The sequence below is a fragment of the Palaemon carinicauda genome, chromosome 30 (genome assembly GCF_036898095.1).
Source record: "Palaemon carinicauda isolate YSFRI2023 chromosome 30, ASM3689809v2, whole genome shotgun sequence".
Taxonomy (NCBI): Eukaryota; Metazoa; Arthropoda; class Malacostraca; order Decapoda; family Palaemonidae; genus Palaemon; species Palaemon carinicauda.
Window position 1 is genome coordinate 68,279,921 of NC_090754.1, and position 10,000 is coordinate 68,289,920.

The window sequence follows — 10,000 nt, forward strand, 5'->3', positions numbered from 1 at the left end:
ATCTCTGTGAGGATGTACCTGCCATCCTCATTAAGAGATTCAGAGAGGAATCGTTCTCTGATATCCCCAAGACTGGGACATTCAATAAGTAAATGCTTAACAGTCAGGGGAACCAAGCAATCATCATACAATAAGAATTTGCGTTTTATTCAATTTCTTATTCCTGATCTAGATATTAATATCTGGAACCATCGTTCAATTAGTTCATTATGCATGTTGCATAAGATTTTTCATAATTCTGACCATGCTTTACATTCAGATCTTCCCGGACAATACCATCCAGTTCGTAATACTAGGTATCAAGCTAATTTTAATAGTCAGACAAATGTTTTTATGTTAACCAGGCTGACATAAATCTCTTTTTACAGTTTATATATGAAAGGTCTGTTTTAATGTTGTTACTGTTCTTAAAATATTTTATTTTACTTGTTTGTTACTTTTCATATACCTTATTTATTTCTTTATTTCCTTTCCTCGCCGGGCTATTTTTCTCTGTTGGGGCCCTCGGCCTTATAGCAGCCTGCTTTTCCAACTAGGGGTGTAGTTTAGCTAATAACAATAATAATAAATAATAATAATAATTGGCACATGCCAGTCATCAGGAACTCGTGTGGTAAACGTGTATGCCCTTCGACTAACAAACTAACCCCAACATGAATCATTGCAAGAAAAATGTTTCCCGTATACTTTCAATACAATTAATACAATTTGGTACAGGTAACGATAGAAGAAATAAAGGTCTAACGTAGTTAAGGTACATTACATAAGATCAAATATTAAAAGTGAGGCTAAGGAGCGAGAACTACATAGCATGTAGGTTGTAGCTTGGTTCTTTAATTACAAATATCATTGCAACGTAAGCTTACTGGATATAAAAAGAATTATCACTAAATATTAGTAGCAGTTTGGTACGTTATACAAAAAAAAAAAAAAAAAAAAAAAAAAAAAAAAAAAAAAAAAAAAAACCATCAAACATAAAGACGAACAAACAATTCAGAATACCGAATAATGTGTTAGAAAAGAAAGTAACTAAATTCTAATAACGTAATCACTCAATAAATTTCTTTTCTCAATTCACACTTAGGTAGCAATTCGCACACTGTCCCTTATCCACAAGGATACACGATTGGAATTTATAGTCTTATTTCAAAATTTTAAAGATATCAGAAATAAACCATGCCCATATCAGTCTTCCCCATGAAATCCTGCTGCTGCTGCTGCTGGTACCCTAAAGGGTAATTTCATTCTCAGCTATGCAAGGCAATGCACGCAAGCGATGAGAAAGGCCATCCAGTCATTCACACAAATAAGCGATCATGGACGCAAACTGTATATATATATATATATATATATATATATATATATATATATATATATATATATATATATATATATATATAATATATATATATATATATATATATATATATATATATATATATATATATGTGTGTGTGTGTGTGTGTGTGTGTGTGTATATATATATATATATATATATATATATATATATATATATATATATATATATATATATATATATATATATATATATATATACAGTATATGTGCGCGCGTATGTGTGCGTGGGTGTAGTTTACACAAGTTATGTATACCAATTAGAGCCTTAAGCACAAGTATGTCAACTTTTACTATCAAGTGCAACACATTCCCACTTCCGGTAAAATATACATAAAAACATATTACTGGAGAGAGAGAGAGAGAGAGAGAGAGAGAGAGAGAGAGAGAGAGAGAGAGAGAGAGAGAGAGAGAGAGAGAGACCCAAAGCTACCCCTCGCAGAGACTTGGTTTCCCGGTTGAAATACCAATCGGATCAAATTACAGTACAAAATATTAATGCTTTTAAAAGAATGCGAGTGACATCACCCAGAGACGATTCACATTCACCACTAATCCCATGCCATCATTTAATTTTTACTTCCTCGAAGACCTTGCTTAGACTGGAGTCAGCTTTTTATAATAACATTTGGTTCAAAATCCATTTTAAGTGGTACACTATACACATAATGCTAAGTTTCTTTGCACCATCCATTTGAGGCGTTGCTTTAATCATTTGTACAATTCTCTTTCCCAAAACGGTCAAACTTTTTTTTCTTTTAATGCAATTTAACCCATAATAATAATAATAAAAAATATCTTCTGATAAGTCCTTTGAGATTCTAGAAATATGACACAGTCTGACATAAATATTTCAATATTCATAATGAGATTTGTAGCGCAAAGCCGGTTTTAACAAAACAGCATAACAAAGTAAACGTGGGTAGAAAGAGAAAATATCTATAGAATAACCAAACCCCCCCCCCCAAACAGGATAATGATAACTACATCGAAGCACTCCTGTTTTGATGGTATATAAATCAAAGGTTAACGATGTGTTTTCTCTTCGTCTCTCTTTCTTTCCCCACTAACTGCTACCCGCAGCGGTCGGCTAAAAACTATGTACATGTGATTAGCTGTTATAATGAACAGAAGTAAGCATATTCAATTTTTTAGGAACGAGTCCATCTGCTCTTCCTCGTACAGTCTAACTCAAGCAAGCAAACTGACGTGAACAAAACGAGAGAGAGAGAGAGAGAGAGAGAGAGAGAGAGAGAGAGAGAGAGAGAGAGAGAGAGACTAGGTTAAGTCATTCCTGTTCATCTTTTATTGGACCCATCCCTCTCTCCTGAGCATAAAGGTTCTCAGCAGAAAAAGTACACACATCAAATAAATACGTTCCTCGTATAGGCTACATAATGCCAAAGCAAGATAGGTCTAACGAAGACGATGTTCACTGACAAAATTCTATCAGGGATAAACACATTACGAAAGGGGTAAAATAAATTGCACATACATATGGGACTACCCAAGGGGACTACCCTTAGCGGAAGTCGAATGCGAAATAATTTGGCATATGTTCTACTGTTCTTAACATATCTTGCTTTGTCCATAACTTCTCCTGTAGTTTATTTATTTAATTTCCTCACTGGGATATTTATCCCTGTTGGAGCCTGTGGGCTTATAGTATCCAACTTATCCCACTAGGTTTGTAGTTTAGCTAATAATAATAATAATAATAATAATAATAATAATAATAATAATAATAATAATAATAATGTCACAAACTCCTTTTGGAGCCTTTATCGGCGACGATGAATGATGCTGAAAATGCTATCATATAAGCGATGCCTTGCTACCAGCATAAGCACAATGCTGCCATAGGGGCCCCGAATGATTTTTACCGTAAGAAGCATCTTTGTTTCTTGAATGGAAATACTGTACTTCCATGCATATCTCCATATACTACACTTAACCATAATACTTTTAATTTCCGATAGGTTGTAATTTCAAACGTTGTTTGAGAGTCAGTGTTACTCATCCGTAGATATAACTAAAGCTAGTCAGCATGCTATAAGCCTAGCCTGACACACTATTTACATAATAATACGTTTCTAGAATATGCTATATGATACAACACTACAACTCTAGATGGATAATCCATCAGATGCGTTAATTCAATTGCGTATCGTTATCAAATTGAATGAGCAATTGTACGTGGTACCACTGGTCCCACAAAAACAGATTCTCCGTTTTCATTCTGCAAGCGAGCTCTCGAGAGACAAGCGGGTAAACTATGACAGTAATTTGATTTCCTCCTTCAACCACGACAAAAGAAAGTGTTGGAAAAATGATTACTGTACACCGTCACTTCCATTAAGGCCAAAATGACAGGTAGAGGAAAACCGTGCCAAAAATATAATTACACACAAAAAATAAGAGCTACACTGTTTAAAGATTGTCATTTTAATCGGGAATTCTCCGTAAATATACTGTTCTCAATAGTATTTCAGTAAAATACAAGCGACCGTCATTTATACCCTATTTTATTACCATCTTTTACAGGTTGGTGACCGTAATATCACTCCACGTCAATATACCAATTTTTAAAATGGTAAATACCTGGCAACATTTATTCCAGGATTTTACCGTTTTTATGGCAAATTTTTAACGGTATTGGAATCAATGCAGTCACACTTATCCGATTTCACTAGTCACACTTAAGCCACACTAATTCGAATCCCTTTGCGTTCTTTGTCCTTAATTTCATGTTTAGCTTCCGCTCTTCAGTAGCGATGAACTGTGTAAAATATAGATAATTTCACCTACCATATTCTGTCACAGGTAGGCCTACCCTTACATACAACTGATTTCACCATATTTAATAACCATAGCTTAATTATCGAATGAATCATTTAGTTCATTTGTTTTTACTCCGCCCTGACGCATTTCTCTTGCAATTTAACATTATCTCCTTGCCCCTCTGTTCTGGAAGGCGGTACACATTATTTCACTTATCAAATTAATAAGTTAAATGCATAAAGATACACATGCAGACATTTTAGTGACATGTAACACATTCAAATGTGGCAGGCACAATTTATACCAGTCAAAGAGGCAGTTCACTCGTACTGGCTACATAAGTTTTTGATTTCTTTTAAGATTTAATTTTAACAAATATAGTGACAGCTTAAAATCTCGTCCATCGACCAAGCAAGTACTGCAAGATGAAAGCAGTTTATTAGAATTCCTAGACAGGCTTAGAAAGTGACGTAAGATAAGAGGAAATCTCGATAATGATACTGTTATATTTTATAGGATTGTCGTTGCTGTAGCCTAGATATTGAGGATATGGACGATATTTGGAACTGTTGGAAGAACACATAAAATTAATATTATTATTATCATTATTATTATTAATATTATCATTATTACTTGCTAAGCTACAACCCTAGTTGGAAAAGCAGGACGCTATACGCCCAGGGGGCTCCAACAGGGAAAATAGCCCAGTGAGGAAAGGACACACAGAAAAATAAAATGTTTTAAGAAGAGCAAAATCATTAAAACAAATATCTCCTTTATAAACTGTAAAAACTTTAACGAAACAAGAGTTGGAAAAATAAGATAAGTGTACCCTCAAGCAAGAGAACTCTAACCCAAGACAGTGGAAGACCATGGTATAGAGGCTATGGCACTACCCAAGATTAGAGAACAATGGTTTGATTTTGGAGAGTCCTTCTCATAGAAAAGTTGCTTACCATAGCTAAAGAGTCTCTTCTACCCTTACAATGAGGAAAGTGGCCACTAAACAATTAAAATGCAGTAAGTAAAATTGTTTGGTAATCTCGATGTTGTCAGGTGTATGAGGACAGAGGAGAATATGTAAAGAATAGGCCAGACTATTCGGTGTGTGTGTGTTAGGAAAAGGGCCTATATTTATTGAGAATGACAGAAATAAAACACGAAATGAATCTAAATAATTTATCAAAGACTCTTTGCAAAATAAATACTTTCTATGATCGAGGGAGGATAAAATAATAAATGTATAGATGCAGGCCTAATGTGGGCAATGTATTCAGAACAAATCTCACAATGTTTGTAAACAATGTAATTGTCTATCTTTATATATATATATATATAAAAAAAAAATTCCAATGTGGTATAGTCTCATGACAGCTACTATGGTGCAGATGAAACTACGAAAATACTACTACCACAAAATAGCTCGGTTTCAGACCGGACGTCCTTTAAGCTAAGTTCAATCGGTAGGTCTAGCATGAAAATTATGCCTCTAGACGCCTTAGACAGAAAATTCATCAATAAGGCGGAGAGAGCAGCTAAATAGCCTCTTTAACAAAATATTTGCTGAAAATCCAGGAATACAGTAAGTGTACTTTCACATTATGCATTTTACCACCACAGATACAGTATATGCGTTCGGCGTCGCATATACTGCGGTGGTTTTCTAAATGCTTCCGCACACAGCTGGGTCTTGGCGGGAGATTTGTTTGGTCTCAATTTCTCGTTCTATGATGACAAAACGGTCAACCACAATGGATAAGAGAAAGAAGAGTACCGTGCCTTTAATTCAGCGTATTTAAGGAGAGAGAAGAGACAAAGCCATTAGGTGCACTATTTGAATGGCCAGAAAATAACGCATTTGCTGGGCCATAGTTTTGTTCTCGACGGAAGGAAGAATGAAAAAGGAAATGTTGGTATTGTAGGTGAGAAGATACAAGATATACAAAACGAAATCACCAAGGAAAGAGAAGTTTGTGCCTTCTCTCCCTCTCTCTCTCTCTCTGTGTGTGTGTGTGTGGGTGTGTGTGTGTGTGTAATGAAAATCATTTTTAGTTAGGTTGTGATTAAATTTCCTTTAAATCCATTTCCGTTATAACATAAGCTCTCGATTATTTCTCAAAATCAGAAAGGGAATTGTTCTAAAAATCACATTTGTCTACAAAAGAGATAGGCATTTTATATAAATATAGGAGTGATATTTCAGAGCCAAAAGCATTTACAAAAAGTTTCTATAATATCTTATAACACAAATGTGCAACCAATTAATTTAGATTAATCTACATGATTTTATTAAAGTGAAATATTATAATGTGGTCAAATTCCGACTTTAGTAGTATTCGAGAATTATCCCAAAAACACAGGTTTCCTCGCCACTAAAGATATAAGGAAACCTTATTTTGATTTCATGTTCCACCCTAAATTCGTTAGGACGTAATGTTAAATTACTAAGAACATAGCTGGTTCATCACCAAATTTTATAAGATAACGGGTAGTTAATAAGACATCTGCCAATGTGATAGAACTTTCAATTATGATTTAAATAAATACTCAATTTACGGCATACTAGCTTTTCTCCACACCAACCCACCTAAAAAAAAGTTACCAATCTTTTTTTTTTCAACATCAAACTTCTTAGAAAATAGCTTATATATATACATATATATATATATATATATATATATATATATATATATATATATATATATATATATATACATAAATATATATATATATATATATATATATATATATATATATATATATATATATATATATACACATAAATATATATATATATACATATATATATATATATATATATATATATATATATATATATATATATATATATATATACATAAATATATATATATATATATATATATATATATATATATATATACATAAATAAATATATATATATATATATATATATATATATATATATATATATATATATATATACATATAAATATATACATAAATATATATATATATATATATATATATATATATATATATATATATATATATATATATATATATATATATATATATATATATATACACACACATATATATATATATATATATATATATATATATATATATATATATATATATATATACAGTATATCATATAGGCCTATAACCTCATGTTTATACACAATTTTTCCTATATAATAAAATCTGTAAACTGGCATAAGATATCCTAGTTTAAATACTACAGAAAGAATGTATAACAGGAAAATAAAATTCAAATGTAGGAGTCAAGAAATCACTAATCAATAATGTCCAAACAAAGCAACCTATCTCTTTGCAAAGGGTGATTACCAGTTGAAGACTTACTGGGCAACAGTACCAGCAAACACACCATTATAGATATCACAGAAAAAATCATTCTGGATGAAACTAACAAGAAGTGAGAGTAGGCCTACTAAAAGTTAGCGCCTGATGTTATAATACCCAAGCTTAGGCCTAATGCAAAACTGCAAAAGATGCAGGGTTAGCCATAGCTCAAATTATTGTTATAAAAGTTATTTAGCACGTAGAGATATTAATACCCCAAAGCAAATGCAATCACAAAAAATTTCAAACAAAGCAACTTTCAACTTTTATATATAGGTATTTACAAATAGAAAATACGCATCTTCAAGATGAAACTTTTTCAAAAATTTTATTAAAAGAGGGATTGCTAAAACTCGTTGATAACATTCTACAAATGAGTTGTTTTTTGAAGTAGAAAATTTAATGAGTATACCATTATCTTTACCTGCACCATTGTCATTACAATGTTGCTGTTTTCGCTAATAACTATTACAATATTACATCTATGATGTAATATTGATAATATGATAAGAGACAATATTGTACGACAAGAATATCGACAAATGTATGAAATGACGAACTTATCAATGGTCTATTGAATTAAAAACATTAACTTATTCATTCACAAATTAAACAAGCATTAAAACTATAGGCCTAAGCACTGAAAGTACACCTAAACACCACTATGTAAACTTACCTAAGAGTTCTAATCCCACCACAGAAGCGAATATCACAAAACTCTGTACCAATTAAAATTAAGTCTTTCGAGGAAACGTCATCATGGCACTTTTAAAAAACTCGCGTTAATGCTGGCGCGAGAGGCCACGACGAAGAGATGCTTACAACCTCACTGCCTCATGCACACTACTCACTAGTTGGGCAACGCCAACTCGCCAAGTTGCCAACCAGGGTTTCCAGTTTGGCCTTTTTTACGGCCAAAAAAAACTCAAATTTGGCCCTTTTTAAAAATTGCTTGGCCTTTAGTAATACGAAAAAAGGCCCTTTTTAAAAATTGCTTGGCCTTTAGTAATACGAAAAAAGGCCCTTTTTAAAAATTGCTTGGCCTTTAGTAATACGAAAAAAGGCCCTTTTTAAAAATTGCTTGGCCTTTAGTAATACGAAAAAAAGGCCCTTTTTAAAAATTGCTTGGCCTTTAGTAATACGAAAAAAGGCCCTTTTTAAAAATTGCTTGGCCTTTAGTAATACGAAAAAAGGCCCTTTTTAAAAATTGCTTGGCCTTTAGTAATACGAAAAAAGGCTGGCCTTAATTACTATATATTTGGCCTTTTTCTACTAATCAGTTGGCCTTTTAAAGCTTCTGTTGATTAGAAGTTGGCCTTTTCTCATTTAGAAAACCTGGCAACCCTGTAATGGGTTGGCCTTTTAAAGCTTCTGTTGATTAGAAGTTGGCCTTTTCTCATTTAGAAAACCTGGCAACCCTGTAATGGGTTGGCCTTTTAAAGCTTCTGTTGATTAGAAGTTGGCCTTTTCTCATTTAGAAAACCTGGCAACCCTGTAATGGGTTGGCCTTTTAAAGCTTCTGTTGATTAGAAGTTGGCCTTTTCTCATTTAGAAAACCTGGCAACCCTGTAATGGGTTGGCCTTTTAAAGCTTCTGTTGATTAGAAGTTGGCCTTTTCTCATTTAGAAAACCTGGCAACCCTGTAATGGGTTGGCCTTTTAAAGCTTCTGTTGATTAGAAGTTGGCCTTTTCTCATTTAGAAAACCTGGCAACCCTGTTGCCAACGGACTCACGGAGTCGGAGCGACGGAGTCAAGGAGAGACAGTCTCAGACCCGGACGGTGTAGTTGGTTCTTCTTCTCTCCCTGTTCTTCTTGACTTCGTCACCTCAGAAACTTGAGTGAATCTTAAGCGGGGTTTACACGGCCGAGCAGCTCGTCGAGCCCGGTTGTCGAACCTACTTGTAGAACGGCTCGAAGAGCTTTCAGACAGTACATCGAGCCTCAGTGTGCCTCCTGCTAAAACAACGTCAACATGTCTCTCGACCAGGATCATTTGATAGCCATTGCTTTAGCAGTGGCACTAAGAAGGAAAAAAAAAAGATCAAAAGAGAGAAATTTTCATATACCAACTTGCTTGTTGCTTTAAAATTAGAGCCTGATGACTGGCGCAATTATTTGCGTATGGATGAAGACAGGTACATTGATCTACCGAATCGTGTCAGCCCTTTCATTACTATGAGGAAGGCCATAACTCCACATGAAAGACTGAGTGTCCGCTATTCCTTTGTTTCTGGCTACTTTATTGGAATAGTCTTTTGATTTAACTTTCCATAAAGCTGGGTGAGCCCGATGTGCATGTATGAAATCAAGTACGACTTCCTTCTCATTCTTACTTTCATTAATGGCAGCAATTATGCATTTCTTTGATGATGTTTCCTCTAGCAGGTTTGAATAACAACTGAGGTTCGATGCTCGACACCCGTTCACACGTTCACACCGCTCGTCAAACAATGTAGCTCCGCCCACAAAAGTCAAGATGAGCCTGACTTTCATCGAGCCGCTCGACGAGCGCGC

General features: G+C 33.8%; 1 protein-coding gene across 1 annotated transcript in view; it reads right to left on the bottom strand.

The window, feature by feature from the left end:
- The window catches only part of LOC137623592 (piezo-type mechanosensitive ion channel component-like), a 375,321-nt gene extending 366,997 nt beyond the window's left edge, over window positions 1-8,324 (bottom strand). The window contains exon 1 of the mRNA XM_068354425.1: window positions 8,162-8,324. The gene's annotated coding sequence lies outside the window, so the exon portion shown is untranslated. The remainder of the gene's footprint in view (window positions 1-8,161) is intronic.
- Window positions 8,325-10,000: the final 1,676 nt, after the last annotated feature.